The 22000-nt window shown below is 41.0% G+C and overlaps 1 pseudogene; it reads right to left on the bottom strand.

Annotated features, from left to right (window-relative positions):
- Nucleotides 1-8726: 8726 nt before the first annotated feature.
- Nucleotides 8727-22000, bottom strand: part of LOC110287910 (MYND-type zinc finger-containing chromatin reader ZMYND8-like) — a 31688-nt pseudogene continuing 18414 nt past the window's right edge.

The raw sequence follows: 22000 nt of genomic DNA, 5'->3' as shown, positions 1-22000 counted from the left end.
ATGTCATAAACCAGGGAATAGCCAATGAGAAGGTAAGATTCTGAGGTAAAAGACAAGATAGGGTAGAAGCTATGAAGGCTGAGGTGTTAGCTGGTTAAAGGAAGTAATATTTTGTCAAAGCTGTTCCTCTTCCTATGACATTTTACCCTAAAGGATCATGGCAATGTTTTTATAAAGTTCATTACTAAAGATATCCTGGACACAGGTCTCTTGCATGCCCAAAGAAACCAGAGCTGTCAGCCCAGACTACAATATCCAGCAAAGCTCTCAGTCAATGTAGACAGAGAAACCAAGATATTCCATGACAAAACCAGATTTAAAAGCCTTTCCACTAACCCAGCCGTGCAGATGATACCAGAAAGAAAAATCCAATGCAATGAGGTTAGTTAAACTCAAGAAAACACAAGAAATAAATAATTTCACACCATTAAAGCCAATAGAAGACAAAATCACACATATGCACATGCACTCACATACACACTCAATCACCACTAACATCAAAATAACAGGAATTAAAATTCATTGGTCATTAATATCTCTCAACACCAAGGGACTCAATTTCCCAACACACAGGCTAATAGAATCATTACATGATTTCATAAAAAGAATCCATCATTCCATTGTATATAAGAGACATCTCACCAACAAAGATGATCATTATCTCAGGATAAAGGGCTAGGAAAAGCTTTTCCAAGGAAAGAGACCCAAGAAATAACCTGGAGTAGCCATTCTAATATCTAACTACATAGACTTTCAACTGAAAGCAATCAAAAGAGACAGGGAAGAACACTTCATATTCATCAAAGGAAAAATCTACCAAGAGGTCATCTTAATTCTGAACATCTATGCCCCAAAAGCAATTGCACCAACATTCATAAGGAAACATTACTAAAGCTTAAATTACACATTAAACCACACACATTAATAGTGGAGGACCACAACACCATACTCTTACCAATGGACAGGTCAACAAGACAGAAAATAAACAGAGAAATAGTGAAACTTACAGAATTACGATTCAAATAGACCTAACAAGTATCTATTATATATTTTATCCTAACACAAAAGAATGCACCTTCTCAGCACCTCATGGAGCTTTTCTCCAAAATTAACCACATAATTGGTCACAAAGCAAATCTCAACAGATACAAGAAGACTGAAATAACCCCATGCATCATATCAGATCACCATGGATTAACGCTGTGGACTTCAACAATAACAGACATCTCACAAATTCATGAAAAAAATCCCTTTTGGCCTATGATATCTGAGAAAGGATTAATAGTAGAAAAGAAAGGATTTGGAGGAAGTGAACTTGTTTAGAAATGGTTCTTTGGAGCAAGTCCCATCTCTGTTGTCTGTAAATCAGCAGTTCAGTACACAGGTCAGCAGCACAGCTTGATCCACTTGTAAACACTTCATGGTTATAACAGCAATCCAATTCAGTAGTTTTGGGATAGCAAACATGAATCAATAAGGGTAGCACAACCTAACAGAGATAACCTGGCCTCTCAGCCTCAGCACAAGGCAGCAGGAGGGACCAGCAAGAACTCCAGAAGAAGTTTGCCTCTCTCAGAGAATCACAGATCTGCAAAGACTTGAGACCAACAAGCATGCCACAACTAGCTCTATAAGCAAAACTAGCTCAGCCCCAGTAACTGTCCATCTAGTTCTTTTTATACTCCCTCTAAATTTCATGTGTCCTCCATGCGATAAAGTTTTGTCTATCTTGTTGATTTTTTTCTAAGAATCAGCTCTTGCTTCTGTTGATTCACATCATGTGAGCCTGTCTTAGTATCACTTGACATCTCTGCCAATCAGCCCAAGTCCACAGAAGTGGCAAGAAACTGCACCACATAACCAGAAGTTTTTTGATATGTTCCTGTCTATGGAGTCTCAACAAATAGAGCTTAACTACTCAGTGCAGGGTGGACCAATATATGCCTCCTACTAGCGAAGAATCCTTGATCACGTGTCCTTTCATGTTCTTGCTTTAACAGAACATCATTTTTCCTGTACCTGCTTCAATGAAAATTTGCTTCACAAGTCTGTCTTAGCCTTTCACCTGTGTCCACTTCACAAAAACACTCACTTCTTCATGTTTGTCCCAAGAAAACACCATCAAATACAACTGTGTTTCCAAAGAACCCTTAAGTTTATACTCCTGGACACTATGAAGACAGTCCTAAGAGGAAAGTTCACAGCATAAGTGCCTTCATAAAGAAATTGGGACTTTTCCAACTAGCAAAAGTAAATAGGATGACTCTAGACAAAAAAGAAAGAAAACACACCCAAGAGGAATAGACATCAGGAAATAATCAGTATCAGGGCTGAAATATATCATTTAGAAACACACAGAATAATAAATTGAATCAACAAAAGCAAGAGCTGGTTCTTTGAAAAAATCAACAAGATAGACAAACATTTATCCAAACTAACAATCAGACAGTACACAAATTAACAAAATCACAAATGAAAAAAAAGAAGACATAACAACAGAACCTGAGGAAGTTCAAAAGTCAGTGTCTTAATTTATAAGCTTATACTCCACAAAATTGGAATATCTAAATAAAATGGATGCTTTTCTAGACAGATTCCAACTACCAAAACTAAATTAAGATCAGCTAACCTATCTGAATAGTCCTATCATCTCTAAGGAAGTAGAAGCAGTCATTAAATGTCTACCAACAAAAAAAAAATCCCTGGGACAGATGGTTTTAGTACAAAATTTTACCAGAATTTTGAATAAGCACTAAGGTAATACTCCTCACACTATTTCACAAAATAGAAACAGAAGAAACAGTGCCAAACTCATTCTAAATGCCACAACTACCTTGCCACCTAGAACACAGAAAGACTCACTGAAGAGAATTTCAGGCCAATTTACTGTATGAATATTGATGCAAAAGTATTCAATACAATATTTGCAACCTGAATCCAAGAAGGCAGCATCCACCATGAACACACAGGTTTCCTTCCAGTGATGCAGTGATGATTAAATAAACAAAAATCCATCAATATAATCCACCATATAAACAAACTGAAAAAAAAAAAAAAACAAGTGTTCATCTCTCTCAGTGCCCAAAATGTATTTGACAGTCCCCAAACCTCTTTTGTGATAAAAGTTTCAGAGAAGTTAAGGGTAAAGGCAACATACTGCAATGTAGTCAAGGCAGTTTACAGTAAGTCAATAGCCAACATCAAACTAAATGGAGAGAAACACAATATAATTCCACTAAAATCAGTAATAAGACAAAGCTGTGCACGTTCTTCATATCTATTCTAGATCATAATTGAAGTGGTAGCTGGAGCAATAAGATACTGAAAGAGATCAAGAGGATACAAACTGGATTCCAAATGAAGAATTCAAAGTCTTGTTATTGGATATGATACAATAGTACAGACCTTGAAAAGATAATATTCAATATGATATGGAAAAACAAATCCCAGACTAGCTAAAACAATTTTGTACAATAAAAGAACATCTAAAAATATCAACACCCCTGATTTCAAGCTATGCTACAGAGCTATAGTAATAAAAAAGAAAACTTCATGTTATTGGTATAGAAACAGATTGATCAATGGAATCAAATGGAAGACCATAAAATGAATGTACGTAACTAAGGACACTTGATTTTTTGACTAAGAAAATGAACAAAAGAAAGCATCTTCAACAAATTGTACCCATATAACTGGATGTCTGCATAGAGAATACAAATAGACCCATATCTATCACCATGCTCCAAACTAAAGTCCAAGTGGATCAAAAACTTCAACATAAAATGGGATAGACATAACCTGATAGAAGTGAAATTTAAAAGTAGATTTGAAAGCATTGTACAGGAGAGAACTTCCTCAACAGAACACTGAAAGTTCAGGCACTAACGTCAACAATTACTAAATTGGACCATCTTGAAAGTGAACCACTATGTCAGACAAAAGACACTATCAACAGGACAAAAAGGCAGCCTTCAGAATGGAAAAGGTCCTTTGCCATCTTTATATCCAACAGAGGACTAATATCCAAAATATATAAACAACTCAAGAAATTAGACACCAACAAGCCAGATAACCCAATAAAAGTTGGATACAGATATGAACAGAGAACTCTTGATGTGAGAATCTCAAATGGCTGAGAAATACTAAAAAGAAATGTTCATCATCCTTAGCCATCAGGGAAATGCAAGTCAAAACTACTTTGGGGTTCCATCTTCTACCTATCAAAATGGCTAAGATCAATAATACAAGTGACAGCTAATGCAGGAAATGATATGGAGCAAGGGAACACTCCCCCACTGCTGATGGGCGTGCAAACTTACACAGTCACTATGGAAGTCAATATGGAGCTTTCTCAGAAAGTTGGAAGTTGATCTAACTTAAGACCCTGCTATGCTCAAAGGATCCCCTATCTGACTACAAAGACACTTGCTCAGCATTGATCTCTCTGGGAAAGAAGACTATGGACACATGGGGATGGGAACAGGAGGGCTCAAGCAGGGGAATGAGGGGAGAGAGTAATGGGAAGGCAACTGGAATCTGTATTCATTTAGAGGGTTATGTAGAAACCTAGTGCAGTAGAATTTCCCCAGAATCCATGAGAGTGATCCTAGAAAATCTCTCATTTTCAAATCTTCATAGTGGGTATGGAGCTGAAACTGTTCATCTTCTGCAATCAGGTAAGGCTCCCATCAGTGGTACTAGGACATCAACACAACCACAAAACCTTCAACTAACAGTTTGTCATGCCTGTGCTGGGTTAAGAGAAGCACCAAACTTTTGGGAGTGGCCAACCAATGACTGGTCCAAATTGTGACCCAAGTCAAGAGAGGGAGTCCATACCTGACATTGTGTGGATCCACAGGAACCAGAGGCTAGTCAGCCCAGAGACTCAAGGTAGAACCAAATAGGACTTGAAATTTTTTCAATGAAATGATTCCTAGTGATACTCTGCCCAGCCCAGTTGTCATCAAAGAAGTATAGTTCAGCAACTGAGCTAACTGGATGCAAAGATAGCCAAACAGAAAGGGATTCTAGGGAAACCCTGACGAAGATGAGAAGACAGGATTCTAGGAGCCAAAAGGGTAGAGGACACCATGAGAACACAACCTACAGAATCAACTAAGCAGAGCTCATCGGTGCTCATTCAGACTGAAGTGACAATTAGGAACCTGCATAGGTCTGAGCTAGTTACTCTGCATATATGTTATGGTTATATGTGGATGACTACCCACACTCTGTGGTTGACCAGGAACCAGAGGTTAGTCAGCTGAGAGACCCAGGATAAACCAAATATGACTGGAATTGTTGTGTGCTCTTATGAGACCCACCCCAACAGCAGGAGTAGGGGGTAACCCTGACTCTGTTGCATGTGCTTGGGATTCTTTTCCTCGTACTTTTCCTCTTACCTTGTCCAGGCTTGACATGGCTGCAAATAGTTTCATTATAAATTGTTTATTGATTATTGTTTATTGATGCCTATCCCTGTGAGGCCTGCTATGTAGTTGTTGTTGTTGTTGTTGTTGAAGGTAAATGGAAGAGGATTGATCTAGGAGAGGGGGAAATTAGAAGGGTAACTGGGAGAATTGGAGGTATGGGAACCTGTAGTCCAGATTTAATGTATGTAAAGAACAAAAAAATTAAAAAAAAATTTTCTGGTAGATTTTTTTGGGTCCATTACGTATACTATCATATCATCTGCAAATTGTGATACCTTTATTTCTTCTTTAGAAATTTGTACCCCCTTGATCTCATTTTGGTATCTTATTGTCCTAGCTAACACTTTGAGTACTATATTGAATAGATATGGGGAGAGTGACCACCCTTGTCTTGTTCTGATTTCAGTGGGATTGCTTCAAGTATGTCTCCATTTAATTTGGTATTGGCTGTTGTTTTGCAGTAAATTGCTTAGATTGCCTTTAGGTATGGGCCTTGAATTCCTGATCTCTCCAATACTTTTAACATGAAGAAGGGGTTTTATATTTTGTCAAATGCCTTTTCTGCATGTAAGGAGATGATCATGTGATTTTTTTCTTTGAGTTTGTTTATATTGTGGATTATGTTATTGAATCTCAATTAATCTGGACCCCTGAGATCTCTCAATCACTGACCCACCAAATAGACAGCATACACCAGTTGATATGAGGCCCCCAACTCACATACAGTAGAGGTCTTCCAGGTCTATGTTCATTAAGAGATGATGCACCTAACCTTCAAGAGACTGGAAGCCCCAGGGAGTTTATAGGTTAGGTGGGGTGGGGAGTGGGTGTATACACATGGAGATGGGGTGGGTGAGGAGGAGATATAGGATGTTGAACAGTTTGCAGGTGGATGGGGGGCTGGGGAATGGAATACAGAGTGTGAAACATAAATTAAAAATAAAATTAAATTAAAACAAAGAAAAAGAGAAAAATGAAAGTACATGACTCTTCCTAGGAATGGTGGAAGAGATAAAAGAAAACATATACAGAGGCAAGGACCTCTGGGAGTGTCCAGATGAGCATTCGTGACCATGAGCTGGGCCACATAAGCAGAGGTAGGAGAGGAAATGGGAGAAACATATCAAGAAGAAGGGAGATGAATAGGGCCAAATAACCAAGATTCATTTCTATTTTGGTGTTTCATTCTATAATATATTAATCTTACAACCAAATTTTTAGTTCTATAAAGATATTTGTATGGCTTATACAAGCTGTATAGATCACTTAAGAATGAATTCTTTCTTATTTGAGCGGGTAAAAGACAACTGTCTTTTTTATGAATTAGTTCAATCAACAACAATTGTAAAACATCTTCATCCATGTCTGTTTGGACTTTTTGAAGTCTTCCCTGTCAATTGCCAAGATCTTCAGGAGATGTGCCCCTATCATATTTGATCCATATTAGTGTGGAAGGATTCTGAAGCCGTTTCTCCTTTCCTGTTACACAAATACAAAGCCTCTCTCCCAAAATAGCACATCCTTGGTCTGGTAACCCAACATGGATTGGTGCAATTTAGCAGTCTCATTTTTATTAGGGCCTGCTCTACTCTGACCTTTCTCCCAAAGTAATAGTAATGTTATAAATACCAGAAAACTTACAACCACCCTCATTTTGATAATTTAAACAACTCAAAAGCACTTAAAACAATTTCAAACAATTGTTTCTATTTCTTTCTCTTTATCTCCTGACCTTTGTTTTCTACATTAGAAACCAAAGGACTTTATTTCTTTATTCTTTCATATATATTCAAAAACACTTAAACAATTAGCATTATTTCTCCCTTGTATCCTTAAAACAATGTAGTTTTTCTTAATTTCTCCCCTCTTTGGAGATTAATATTGCTTTAAAACAATTTAAAGCAATTAATATTAATCATTGAGATAGGGTTTTTCTCTATCTCTGCTCTTGGTTTCCTACAATTGTGAATAAATCCTGGATTTCTTTATTATTCCATGTATACTTAAAAACAATCTAACAATAACCACTATTTTTTCCATTCTATCCTCTTTTTACAAAGATATTTAAGTTTAATGCAAATTTTATACAAAGAAAATGTGAAAAAAAATATTCCCATATGCTAATTCAGTTATACTTCCCAAATAAGCCAGCTAGGCTAGACTGTTTTTGCTGTTGTTTTGTTTTGTTTTTTTGACAACCACAATTCACGTTCACAAATTCTCTCTCTGTTTCTCTCTCTCTCTCTCTCTCTCTCTCTCTCTCTGTTTCTCTCTCTCTCTCTCTCTCTCTCTCCTTTCTCTGTCTCTCTCTGTCTCTCTATGTCTCTCTGTCTCTCTCTCCCCTCTCTCCTCTCTCCCTCTCTCCCTCTCTCCCTCTCTCCCTCTCTCCCTCTCTCCCTCTCTCCCTCTCTCCCTCTCTCCATCCCTCCCTCCCTCCATCCCTCCCTTCCTCCCTCCCTCTCTTCCTCTTCCTCTCCTTCTCCCTCTCCCTCTCTCCCTCTCCCTCTTCCTCTTTCCCTCTCTCTCCTGTTTTCTTCTTCTGTTTCTTCCTTTCTTCTCTTGTCGGGGTAAAGTAGCTTGCCAATGTGCATCTTGCATTCTCTTTTAAACAATGAAGAGAAAGTAAACGGAGACTAAAATGTATAATGGAATGTACTGGAATGATATACAATTAATATTTTTTCTGATATATACACATCACCTTTTGCCTCGATTGATGCTCATTTTAAACAACATACAAAATGGAACTACAGCAGTCATAGCATTAATGGAACCATAGCTGGAAACAAACCACACACACACACACACACACACACACACACACACACACACACACACAGACTTCTGTCTGTGTCTTTCAAGCTCAGCTAGCTTGTGTGTTTGAACATTGTATCATAGGATCTGTGAGGGGTGGATAGCTGAAAGGTGGATGGATGGCTTTGTGTGGTCGGTCCAGGACAGCACAGCCTGACAGCCCCGATCATAGTGTGCAACAGTGGCTCCCTCCCCTGGGTATCCGATGACAAGGGCCTATGTGAGAATAGCAACCCCTGGGCCCAGTCCTGCCACCACAGTGAGGCCAGTGGGTTCACTATCCAGCCCCTGGTTTATCAAAACATTCCGTGTGTGTGTGTGTGTGTGTGTGTGTGTGTGTGTGTGTGTATTTGCTTTTCTGGTTTTTTTAAGAAGTTAAGGTCCATATAGATATGAAAAGGAAAAGTATGCTAGGTCAGTGACATCGAAGTGTACCTACTTACACCTAAAGTATTTGGCTCACAGGGTAGAGCCGTCCTAGCCAAGGCAGGAGCTGGGATGAGTGAAGTTGCTGTCCTGCAGCCAAGCCCACGGACAGAGTCTGAATGTTGGGAATTTCAAAGGTGGCAGAGACTCCAGGGCCTCTTTGGGCATGATGTTTTTCCTGCTGGTCCCTGCACTGTGTTCAGGGCGAGATGACCCTCGCTCCTCCTCACTGATGCTCCACAAACCTGCCTTGCTGCTCCGGGGAATGGGACTTGTGGTCTGGGTAGTTGGGGTGAGGCTGGTGGTCTGTAGTGGTTGGGGTCTAGGCAGCCTGTTTGTCACACCTCTTGCTAACAAAAACTTGGTTAGAGCCTAAGAGCATGGAGGAGAGCATCTCTCCGGAGCCAGAAAGGTCGAAACGTGGAGTTACAGTCCTTGTACTTCTCTGCTGACTCATTTCTGTTTGGGGGCGCTGGCTAGTTCTGAAGGTGGTGACTGTGTGTTGGGGGAGCTGCCCTGCGATGACTTATTTCCTGTTTCTGTGCTTGCCTTGGTATCAGCTTCCTGCTGAAGGGCAATAACTAACCGTAGCAGACCGGGTACAGGACTTCATGTGCTCTGGCCAGTGGGCCTGCTGATAGGGGTAGTCTGCAGTAGCAGGTGGAAACAGACTCCTTGCAGTTGCGAAACCATGGTTTCTTGGTTCTCCAGCTCCAGCTGCTTCTTCACCTTAGTGCTGAGAGGATCCTGCTCCTGTTCCAGGCTCTGCCACACCTCAGCAGTGCTTCATCTTGGGGAGCTCCTGCTGGTGCCACACCTGCTGCTTCTCAATCTCAATCCTCAGCCTTGGAATCTCAGCTATTGTGCTCCCAGTGGTGTTTTTGGGGAGGTCATTGTAGATTTCTGTCATCATCCCCTTTATGGTGTCCATCATTTTGCTAGTGCACTTGGCAATGTGCAGCCACATCTGCTGAGGCAGTGGCAATGGACAGGTCCGCATTGATCCCAGATGCCAGGGTATTTGCAAAGCCCAAACTGCTGACCATGGCTGTGTGCTGGTCACCAGCGTGATGGTAGACGTGGATGGGCTCTGAGTGACCTCCTTCTGCTGAACTGTTGGTACATTACACAAGCTGCATGGCTGGGACAGTCTCCTTCAGTAAGAGCAGCCTCTGCTTCAGTACAGGTGTCTCTGGAGCAGGCTGTTTGCCTGCTTAAGTGTAAGGTGGCAGTTTACCTACAACTGCTGAGGTGTGGCAGAACCTGGAAAAGGAGCGAGATCCTCTCATCACTAAGGTGAAGAAGCAGCTGCTTAGGTGACAGCACCTTGGGGTCTTTCTTGGTTTTTGTTTGTTTGTTTGTTTGTTTTGGCTTTTTGTTTTGTTTTGTTTTTGTTTTTTGATCCTCCTGCTCAGAAGGATCTTCACCTAAGTCTATGACAAGTTCATTTTCTCTGTGTCTGAAACCAAGCCCAAGTGCACTGTGGGAGAAACTGTTTCATCCTTTCTGGTTAGTTTGTCCTTTGTGGGATGACGTAATGGCTTTGCTTTCTCTCCAAAGTCCTTCTCAGGCTCAGGACTGGCCTTCTCCTTGGCAGGTGTGGGGTCTTCATTCTCACTGACAGGGAAGTTACTCTACTTCCTCTTTGACCTCCACTTGGTTTGTGAGCTTGGGCTCCCATTGATGGCAGTGGCCTCTTTGTCCACCAAACTCCCTTCTTTGTCCTCAGAGTTCTCCGGCTCATTCTTGGGCTTCAGTTCCTCATCATTGGAGTACTCGCTGTCACTGCTCTCTGAGTTTTCAAAACCCTTGGAATCACTGTGCTCTATGGCTATGTAAACATCCTCTGAGATCTCATGTGTAGCTGTGCTTTGAAACTCTATGGTATTGTCCAGGCTGAGCTGGAACTGTGTTTGAACCTGCTGCTTGGGAGAGATGAGGGGGGCAGGGGCTGACTGCTGTAGGACTGACTTGTTCAGCTCCTTCAGGTCCATCTCAGCTTTGCTTTGATCCAGGTTCGGTGCTTATGGAAAGAAAGGTTTCCCTGCTTGCTCAGTCTTGGTGGAGGCTGGAGAAGTTGTGCTCTTATCAAGGAAGTCCATAGACTCTTGCACTGAAGTGGCTGGATGGGACCTTCATGTTGGGATCCTGATCCACATCGGAGCCCGTGTGCACAGAAGAGTTCATACTGGTTGGGGAGTGAGGCATGTCAGACAGGGAGATCTTGAAACCGATGCCCCACCCCATCCACGCTTAGAAGAGATCTGCTCAGAATGATCTTAGGGGATGCTGTCATGTCAAAATTGAGCTTTACCTTCTCCTGCTTCTCTGTCTTGACAGTTCTGACACTGGGGTTGTTGGGATCAAGCAGCGTTTGGTACTGGTTATTGGGCTTGTAGGGCATCCTGAACAGGGAGTAATTAAAAACCCCAAACTTCCTCTGTATGTTCTCCAAGTAAAATTCCATCTCTGAAGGGCACTGTTGAAGATACTTTTAGTCTTTTTCACAGAAAAGGGGATTTCTTTAGACATGGAGTAGCAATTATTGACTGGAACCCAGGCTCTGTCATGTTGTGTAAAGAAACGGGCATCAACCTGCCCATCTTTGTCTCTCAGAGCTTTCACTGGCCAGAATGAAAACACTTTCAGTTTCACCAAGACCAAAAGGTGTGGATTGCTAGAGGGCTCACAGAACCAGTTGTCTCATTTTTTGGCAAGCTTCAAGATAACATTCTGGACATACTTCAATTTCATTTATCTGGTGCTCTCAATTTTGATGACAACTTTTGCTATTTGCATCAACTTGTGGTTTCCCCCATTATTAATAATGCAGTTATGCAGGCTCCACTTGGCATCAACCAGGAAGGCTTCTGTACAGCTGAACATCTTCCTTTTTGCATTCGTTTCCAATATACAAAGATCCATGGGGTGCAAAATATATTCTGCAAACTGGTAAAACCACTCTGGAAATCAATCAGGTACCTCCTCAGAAAATTGGAAATAGTTCTATCTGATGAACCAGCTATACAGCTTCTGGGCATATACCCAAAAGATATTCCACCAAACTGAAGGACACATGCTCCACTATGTTCATAGTACCCTGATTCGTGATAGCCAAAAGAATGAAAGAACTTAGATGTCCCTCAACCAAAGAATGGATACAGAAAATGTGGTTCATTCACATAATGAAATACTATTCAGCTATTACAAAGGAGGACATTAGGAATTTTGTAGGCAAATGGATGGAAGTAGAAAATATCATCCTGAATGAGGTAACCCAGACCTAAGAGGACATGCATAGTATGTACTCATTGATAGTGGGTATAAGCCAAATATTATAGAATAATTATGATAAAATTTTCAGACTGTAAAAAGTTTAACAAGAAGGAAGGGCCCAGTGACAATGCTTCCATCAACTTAGAAGGGGAAACAAAATGATCAGAGGAAGGGAGGGACCTGGATGGGAGAAGTGAGGGGGAGTGGAAAGGGGGCCCGGACCAGGTATGGGAGGATACAGGGGAGAATCCCAGAGGGCCAGGAGAATGAATGGAAATATGCAGCTTCAGGACTTGGGGTGCAGAGGGAACCTCTAGAATGTCCCAGATAATTGGGATGTGAGAGGCTTTTAGGACTCAATGAGGATGACCTTAGCCAAATTGCCCAACAGCGGGGAGATGGAACCTGAAGGGACCACCTCCAGTCCATAGACAATGCCCCCAAGTGGAGAGATGCTACCTTCAAATTTTGAACCCAGAATTGTTCCTGTCTAAAAGAAATGCAGGAACAAAAATGGAGCAGTGTTTGAAAGAAAGAAAGTCCAGTGAGACTGGTCCAACTTGGGATCCATCCTATTGGCCGTTACCAAACCCTGACACTTTTACTGATGCCATGTTGTACTTGCAGAGAGGAGCCTAGAATGGCTGCCCTCAGAGTGGTTCTACCAGCATTTGACCGAGACAGATGCTTACAACCAACCATTAAACTGAAATCATAGACCCCTGTGGAAGAGTTAGGGGAAGGATTTAAGGAGCTGAAGGGAATGGCAGCCTCGTAGGAAGACCAACAGTATCAACTAACAGATATAACCCTCAGAGCTCTCAGAAGATAATCCACCAACCAAAGAGCATACATGGCTGTTCCATGGCTCCAGACACATCTGTAGCAGAGGACTGCCTTGTCTGGCCTCAGTGGGAGAGGATGCACCCAATCCTGCAGAGACTTGATGTCCAGGGAAGAGGGATGTAGATGTGGGTTAGGTGGGAGTTGGTGGGTGAGTAGGTGAGTTGGGAAGTACCCCCTCATAGGCAAAGGGAAGGCAAGTGGGGTGAAGAATGGTTGGAAGGGGTACTGCAAAGTGGGGTAACAATTGGAAATGTAAATAAGTAATATATATATATATATACATATATATATATATATATATATATATATATATATATATATATATATACTTTCGAGATAAAAATTGGGGGGAGGATATAATTCCTCTTTTCTAGAAACCTAAAAGAAAAATAGCCTGTTGCTATGGGCAACAGATTCACGTATTTTTAAAGGCTAGGACAGATGCTAAATGATTAGAGTCCTTAGTCCCACCAATGTCTGCCTTTTAGAGGCCAAAACCAGATACAAGGCTATTGGTAGGGAGAGGGTGCTCCTTTGTGGCCCAAGGCAGAGCCCCTGAGACTAAATAGGCAGGGATATCCAGAGAGTCCTGGACTCCCCAGTCCACATTCTGATCAGGAAGACTATGCAATGGTGGATGGCAAGACCTTTGGGAAAAATTGGTATACCTCTGTTGCTCTGCTTTAATGTCCAAGAGCAGCATGTCTCTCCTCTGGCAGAGAGGCCTTTGGATATTTTTCTTCTGCATTGGCTTCTGACAAGTAAAAAAATTCCAAGATCACAGCCTTGAGCTGCATATGGCTTTACAGTCTTGTTGGCTCCAGTTCTGTATGCTGCTTCAGGAATGCTCACAGAAAGGACCTAGCCTGCTAGATTCCCAGTTCCTGCTAAGAGATGTGGTAGTGTGGTTCACAGTTCTGCTCTTAGATCAGGGCCCTCATATTCCATTCCAGAGAGCCACTATTTTTGATGATTCATCTTCCTACCTACGGAGGCTCACAAGGCTCTTCTACCAAGTGATTGCTATACCCAACTGACAAGATGTAAAAGAAACACTCACATGCTTATTGTGACAGTGTCCCACACTGAAGCCAGGTCAAACAGTGACATCCTGTCCTGCTTCTTTGAGGACTCTCTACTGAGGATACAAAATCATTTGTAATGCAAGATTTTTCTAAGCCTTGTTGGAAGGAAGCTTGAGATTTGGATGATATGGGTTATTTAATCAGTCATGACCAGCTTAAACGGGAAGGGAGCTGGAGTTCTTAGGGAAATGAGCTACTCCAGCAGTAGAGAAAAGGGGATTCCCAGGAAAGTCAAGTCCTTTGAGGAGGAATTCTGACAGTGAGCTTCAAAGTCCTCTTTTCTTGGTTTTCAGCCCTGTGGACTCTGTGTGACTGCTGTTGGAGAGGTCTGCCCAACCCCATTTGTAGGCAAAAAGTGTGCAGTTTATCTTGGGAGCTACTCACTTTCAGCAACAGACACAGCAATGTCAAGTTACATGGATTTCTAGGGAAGACTGGGCAAAAACACTTCACAGTTGCATCCTGTCCCGAAAACACTCTAGTTTCCCTTCCTCTTGAGTTGGAGCAGGTACCTCACTGGGGAACAGGTACCTCAGTTGGCCTTCATCTGCTGCAGCCCTCTTTCCTGAGGCCCAGTCTTTTCCCTGGGCCATTTGTTGGGTTCTTTTTGCACTATCCAAAGAATAAGGACAAGTCTGAGGCTAACTGCCAACTTTAGGGTAATGTATCAATAGTGGACCGATGCCTTCTCTGTGATAAAATAAGGGAATCCAGATACAGAACACAATCTTTGCGGTAGTTTAAAAGCACAGATGGCTGAACGAACCATCATTGATATCAGGACAATTTGTTTTTTTTAGAAAAAATATATACATCTCTTATTTATGGGGAAGTAAAGTTAAAGATGAAGTGGCCTTTTAAAATTTAGATTTCAAGACTATGTTGTCTTACGAGCCACAGGTGAAGGCTCTTCCCAACTGACAAAGCATAGCTGAAACATCCAAACAGAATTTGTAACATCCATTTATGAAATGGGATGGTAGTGAGAAGGACAGAGAAGCAGCACCAAGACCTGGTTTCAGGTGGGCATAGGCTGGCATTCCCTACACACACTGATCCTTGAATTCTTTTTTTTATTACGTATTTTCCTCAATTACATTTCCAATGCTATCCCAAAAGTCCCCCTTACCCCCCCCCCCCAATTCCCTACCCACCCATTCCCATTCTTTTGGCCCTGGCATTCCCCTGTATTGGGGCATATAGAGTTTACAAGTCCAATGGGCCTCTCTTTCCAGTGATGGCCGACTAGGCCATCTTTCTATACATATGCAACTAGAGACAAGAGCTCCGGGGTACTGGTTAGTCCATCATGTTGTTCCAACTATAGGGTTGCAGATCCCTTTAGCTTCTGGGTACTTTTTCTAGCTTCTCCATTGGGAGCCCTGTGATCCATCCAATAGCTGACTGTGAGCATCCACTTCTGTGTTTGCTAGGCCCTGGCATAGTCTCACAAGAGACAGCTATATCTGGGTCCTTTCAGCAAAATCTTGCTAGTGTATGCAATGGTGTCAGCGTTTGGAAGCTGATTATGGGATGGATCCCTGGATGTGGCAGTCTCTAGATGGTCCATCCTTTCATCACAGCTCCAAACATTGTCTCTGTAACTCCTTCCATGGGTGTTTTGTTCCCAATTCTAAGAAGGGGCATAGTGTCCACACTTTGGTCTTCATTCTTCCTGAGTTTCATGCGTTTAGCAAATTGTATCTTATATCTTGGGTATCCTAAGTTTTGGGCTAATATCCACTTATCAGTGAATACATATTGTGTGAGTTCCTTTGTGATTGTGTTACCTCACTCAAGATGATGCCCTCCAGGTCCATCCATTTGGCTAGGATTTTCATAAATTCATTCTTTTTAATAGCTGAATAGTACTCCATTGTGTAAATGTACCATAATTTCTGTATCCATTCCTCTGTTGAGGGGCATCTGGGTTTTTTCCAGCTTCTGGCTATTATAAATAGGGCTGCTATGAACATAGTGGAGCATGTGTCCTTTTTACCGGTTTGGACATCTTCTGGATATATGCCCAGGAGAGGTATTGCTGGATCCTCTGGTAATACTATGTCCAATTTTCTGAGGAACCGCCAGACTGATTTCCAGAGTGGTTGTACAAGCTTGCAATCCCACCAACAATGGAGGAGTGTTCCTCTTTCTCCACATCCTTGCCAGCATCTGCTGTCACCTGAATTTTTGATCTTAGCCATTCTGACTGGTGTGAGGTGGAATCTCAGGGTTGTTTTGATTTGCATTTCCCTGATGATTAAGGATGTTGAACATTTTTTCAGGAGCTTCTCTGCAATTCGGTATTCCTCAGATGAGAATTCTTTGTTCAGTTCTGAGCCCCATTTTTTAATGGGGTTATTTGACTTTCTGGAGTCCACCTTCTTGAGTTCTTTATATATATTGGATATTAGTCCCTTATCTGATTAAGGATAGGTGAAGATCCTTTCCCAATCTGTTGGTGTTTTTTTTGTCTTATTGATGGTGTCTTTAGCCTTGCAGAAGCTTTGTAGTTTCATGAGGTCCCACTTGTCAATTCTCGATCTGACAGTACAAGCCATTACTGTTCTATTCAGGAATTTTTCCCCTGTGCCCATATCTTCAAGGCTCTTCCCCACTTTCTCCTCTATAAGTTTCAGTGTCTCTGGTTTTATGTGAAGTTCCTTGATCCACTTAGACTTGACCTTAGTACAAGGAGATAGGAATGGATTGATTCGCATTCTTCTACATGTTAACAACCAGTTGTGCCAGCACCATTTGTTGAAAATGCTGTCTTTCTTCCACTGGATGTTTTTAGCTCCCTTGTCGAAGATCAAGTGACCATAGGTGTGTGGGTTCATTTCTGGGTCTTCAATTCTATTCCATTGGTCTACTTGTCTGTCACTATACCAGTACCACACATTTTTTTTTTTTTTATCACAATTGCTCTGTAGTAAAGCTTTAGGTCCGGCATGGTGATTCCACCAGAGGTTCTTTTATCCTTGAGAAGAGTTTTTGGTATCCTAGTTTTTTTATTCCAGATCAATTTGCAGATTATACTTTCTAATTCGTTGAAGAATTGAGTTGGAATTTTGATGGGGATTGCATTGAATCTGTAGATTGCTTTTGGCAAGATAGCCAGTTTTACAATGTTGATCCTGCCAATCCATGAGCATGGGAGATCTTTCCATCTTCTGAGATCTTCTATAATTTCTTTCTTCAGAGACTTGAAGTTTTTATCATACAGATCTTTCACTTCCTTAGTTAGAGTCACACCAAGATATTTTATCTTATTTGTGACTATTGAGAAGGGTGTTGTTTCCCTGATTTCTTTCTCAGCCTGTTTATTCTTTGTGTAGAGAAAGGCCATTGATTTGTTTGATTTAATTTTATATCCAGCTACTTCACCGAAGCTGTTTATCAGGTTTAGGAGTTCTCTGGTGGAATTTTTAGGGTCACTTATGTATACTATCATATCATCTGCAAAAAGTGATATTTTGACTTCATCTTTTCTAATTTGTTTTTTTTTAATTTTTAATATTTTTATTACATATTTTCCTCAATTACATTTCCAATGCTATCCCAAAAGTCCCCCATAGCGCCCCCCCACTTCCCTACCCACGCATTCCCATTCCCTTGGTCCTGGCATTCCCCTATATTGGGGCATACAAAGTTTGCAAGTCCAATGGGCCTCTCTTTCCATTGATGGCCGACTAGGCCATCTTTCGATATATATGCAGCTAGAGACAAGAGCTCCGGGGTTCTGGTTAGTACATCATGTTGTTCCAACAATAGGGTTGCAGATCCCTTTAGCTCCTTGGGTACTTTCTCTAGCTTCTCCATTGGGAGCCCTGTGATACATCCAACAGCTGACTGTGAACATCCACTCCTGTGTTTGCTAGGCCCCGGCATCGTCTCACAAGAGACAGCTAAATTTGGGTCCTTTTAGCAAAATCTTGCTATTGTATGCAATGGTGTCAGCGTTTAGAAGCTGATTATGGGATGGATCCCTGGATACGGCAGTCTCTAAATGGTCCATCCTTTCATCACAGCTACGAACTTTGTCTCTGTAACTCCTTCCCTGGGTGTTTTGTTCCCAATTCTAAGAAGGGGCACAGTGTCCACACTTTGGTCTTCATTCTTCTTGAGTTTCATGCGTTTAGCAAATTGTATCTTATATCTTGGGTATCCTAAGTTTTGGGCTAATATCCACTTATCAGTGAATACATATTGTGTGAGTTCTTTTGTGATTGTGTTACTTCACTCAAGATGATGCCGTCCAGGTCCATCCATTTGGCTAGGAATTTCATAAATTCATTCTTTTTAATAGCTGAGTAGTACTCCATTGTGTAAATGTACCATAATTTCTGTATACATTCCTCTGTTGAGGGACATCTGGGTTCTTTCCAGCTTCTGGCTATTATAAATAGGGCTGCTATGAACATAGTGGAGCATGTGTCCTTTTTACCGGTTGGGACATCTTCTGCATATATGCCCAGGAGAGGTATTGCTGGATCCTCTGGTAATACTATGTCCAATTTTCTGAGGAACCGCCAGACTGATTTCCAGAGTGGTTGTACAAGCTTGCAATCCCACCAACAATGGAGGAGTGTTCCTCTTTCTCCACATCCTTGCCAGCATCTGCTGTCACCTGAATTTTTGATCTTAGGCATTCTGACTGGTGTGAGGTGGAATCTCAGGGTTGTTTTGATTTGCATTTCCCTGATGATTAAGGATGTTGAACATTTTTTCAGGTGCTTCTCTGCCATTCGGTATTCCTCAGGTGAGAATTCTTTGTTCAGTTCTGAGCCCCATTTTTTAATGGGGTTATTTGACTTTCTGGAGTCCACCTTCTTGAGTTCTTTATATATATTGGATATTAGTCCCTTATCTGATTTAGGATAGGTGAAGATCCTTTCCCAATCTGTTGGTGGTTTTTTTGTCTTATTGATGGTGTCTTTAGCCTTGCAGAAGCTTTGCAGTTTCATGAGGTCCCACTTGTCAATTCTCGATCTTACAGCACAAGCCATTACTGTTCTATTCAGGAATTTTTCCCCTGTGCCCATATCTTCAAGGCTTTTCCCCACTTTCTCCTCTATAAGTTTCAGTGTCTCTGGTTTTATGTGAAGTTCCTTGATCCACTTAGACTTGACCTTAGTACAAGGAGATAGGAATGGATTGATTCGCATTCTTCTACATGTTAACAACCAGTTGTGCCAGCACCATTTGTTGAAAATGCTGTCTTTTTTCCACTGGATGGTTTTAGCTCCCTTGTCGAAGATCAAGTGACCGTAGGTGTGTGGGTTCATTTCTGGGTCTTCAATTCTATTCCATTGGTCTATTTGTCTGTCACTATACCAGTACCATGCAGTTTTTACCACAATTGCTCTGTAGTAAAGCTTTAGGTCCGGCATGGTGATTCCACCAGAGGTTCTTTTATCCTTGAGAAGAGTTTTTGCTATCCTAGGTTTTTTGTTATTCCAGATGAATTTGCAGATTGCACTTTCTAATTCGTTGAAGAATTGATTTGGAATTTTGATGGGGATTGCATTGAATCTGTAGATTGCTTTTGGCAAGATAGCCAGTTTTACAATGTTGATCCTGCCAATCCATGAGCATGGGAGATCTTTCCATCTTCTGAGATCTACTATAATTTCTTTCTTCAGAGACTTGAAGTTTTTATTATACAGATCTTTCACTTCCTTAGTTAGAGTCACGCCAAGATATTTTATATTATTTGTGACTATTGAGAAGGGTGTTGTTTCCCTAATTTCTTTCTCAGCCTGTTTATTCTTTGTGTAGAGAAAGGCCATTGATTTGTTTGAGTTAATTTTATATCCAGCTACTTCACCGAAGCTGTTTATCAGGCTTAGGAGTTCTCTGGTGGAATTTTTAGGGTCACGTGGCTTCATTTTCATTGAACTCTAAAAACTCCTTATTTTCTTTATTTATTTTTTCCTTGACCAAGGTTGCATTGAGAAGAGTGTTGTTCAGTTTCCACGTGAAGGTTGGCTTTCTATTATTTATTTTGTTATTGAAGATCAGCCTTAGTCCATGGTGATCTGATAGGATGCATGGGACAATTTCAATATTTTTGTATCGGTTGAGGCCTGTTTTGTGACCAATTATGTGGTCAATTTTGGAGAAGGTAACATGAGGTACTGAGAAGAAGGTATATCCTTTTGTTTTAGGATAGAATGTTCTGTAGATATCTGCCAGATCCATTTGATTCATAATTTCTGTTAGTTTCACTTTGTCCCTGTTTAGTTTCTGTTTCCATGATCTGTCCATTGGTGAAAGTGGTGTGTTGAAGTCTCCCAATATTATTGTATGAGGTGCAATGTGTGCTTTGAGATTTACTAAAGTTTCTTTAATGAATGTGGCTGCCTTTGTATTCGGAGCATAGATATTCAGGATTGATAGTTCCTCTTGGAGGATTTTACCTTTGATGAGTATGAAGTGTCCCTCCCTGTCTTTTTTAATGACTTTGGGTTGGAAGTCAATCTTATCAGATATTAGAATGGCTACTCCAGCTTGTTTCTTCATACCATTTGCTTGGAAAGTTGTTTTCCAGCCTTTCATTCTGACGTAGTGTCTATCTTTTTCTCTGAGATGAGTTTTCTGTAAGCAGCAAAATGTTGGGTCTTTTTTGTGTAGCCAGTCTGTTAGTCTATGTCTTTTTATCGGGGAGTTGAGTCCATTGATATTAAGAGATATTAGGAAAAGTAATTGTTGTTTCCTGTTATTTTTGTTGTTAAAGTTGGCATTCTGTTCTTGTGGCTGTCTTCTTTTAGGTTTCTTGAGGGATTACCTTCTTGTTGTTTCTAGGGCGTGGTTCCTGTCATTGTATTGGTTTTTTTCTGTTATTATCCTTTGAAGGGCTGGATTCGTGGAGAGATAATGTATGAATTTGGTTTTGTCGTGGAATACTTTGGTTTCTCCATCTATGTTAATTGAGAGTTTGGCTGGGTATAGTAGCCTGGGCTGGAATTTGTGTTCTTTTAGTGTCTGTATAACATCCGTCTATGATCTTCTGGCTTTCATAGTCTCTGGTGAAATATCTGGTGTAATTCTGATAGGCTTGCCTTTATATGTTACTTGGCCTTTTTCTCTTACTGCTTTCAGTATTCTATCTTTATTTAGAGCATTTGTTGTTCTGATTATTATGTGTCGGGAGGTATTTCTTTTCTGGTCCAGTCTATTTGGAGTTCTGTAGGCTTCTTGTATGTTCATGGGCATCTCTTTCTTTAGATTTGGGAAGTTTTCTTCTATAATTTTGTTGAAGATGTTTGCTGGTCCTTTGAGTTGAAAATCTTCATTCTCATCCACTCCTATTATCCGTAGGTTTGGTCTTCTCATTGTGTCCTGTATTTCTTGGATGTTTTGAGTTAGGATCTTTTTGCATTTTACATTTTCATTGATTGTTGTGCCGATGTTCTCTATGGAATCTTCTGCACCTGAGATTCTCTCTTCCATCTCTTGTATTCTGTTGCTGATGCTCGTATCTGTGGTTCCAGATTTCTTTCCTAGGGTTTCTATCTTCAGTGTTGCCTCATTTTGGGTTTTCTTTATTGTGTCTACTTCCCTTTTTAGGTCCAGTATGGTTTTGTTCATTTCCATCAGCTGTATGGATGTGTTTTCCTGTTTTTCATTAAGGACTTCTACCTGTTTGATTATGTTATCCTGTTTTTCTTTAAGGATTTGTAACTCTGTAGCAGTGTTCTCCTGCAATTCTTTAAGGGATTTTTGTGCTTCCTCTTTACTGTCTTCTACCTGTTTACCAGTGTTCCTTTGTATTTCTTTAAGTGTGTTATTAAAGTCCTTCTTGAAGTCCTCTACCATCATCAGGAGATATGCTTTTAGATCCGTGTCTAGCTTTTCTGGTGTGTTGGCGTGCCCTGGACTGGGCGAAGTGGGAGTGCTGGGTTCTGATGATGGTGAGTGGTCTTGGTTTCTGTTAGTAAGATTATTACGTTTACCTTTCGCCATCTGGTAATCTCTGGGGTTAGTTGTTGTCGTTGTCACTGTTTAAAGATTGGAGCAGAAGCTGTGTTCCACTCACCAGCAGTCTCAAAATCCTGTGGCGGGGGTCGTGGGTAGCTGGCGGGTGTCAGCCGACCCTTTGCTCTAGCTACCCCG

Source organism: Mus caroli, unplaced genomic scaffold, assembly GCF_978045245.1.
Source record: "Mus caroli unplaced genomic scaffold, Mus_caroli_1 scaffold_8, whole genome shotgun sequence".
NCBI lineage: Eukaryota > Metazoa > Chordata > Mammalia > Rodentia > Muridae > Mus > Mus caroli.
This window is presented reverse-complemented; position numbering and strand designations above follow the sequence as displayed.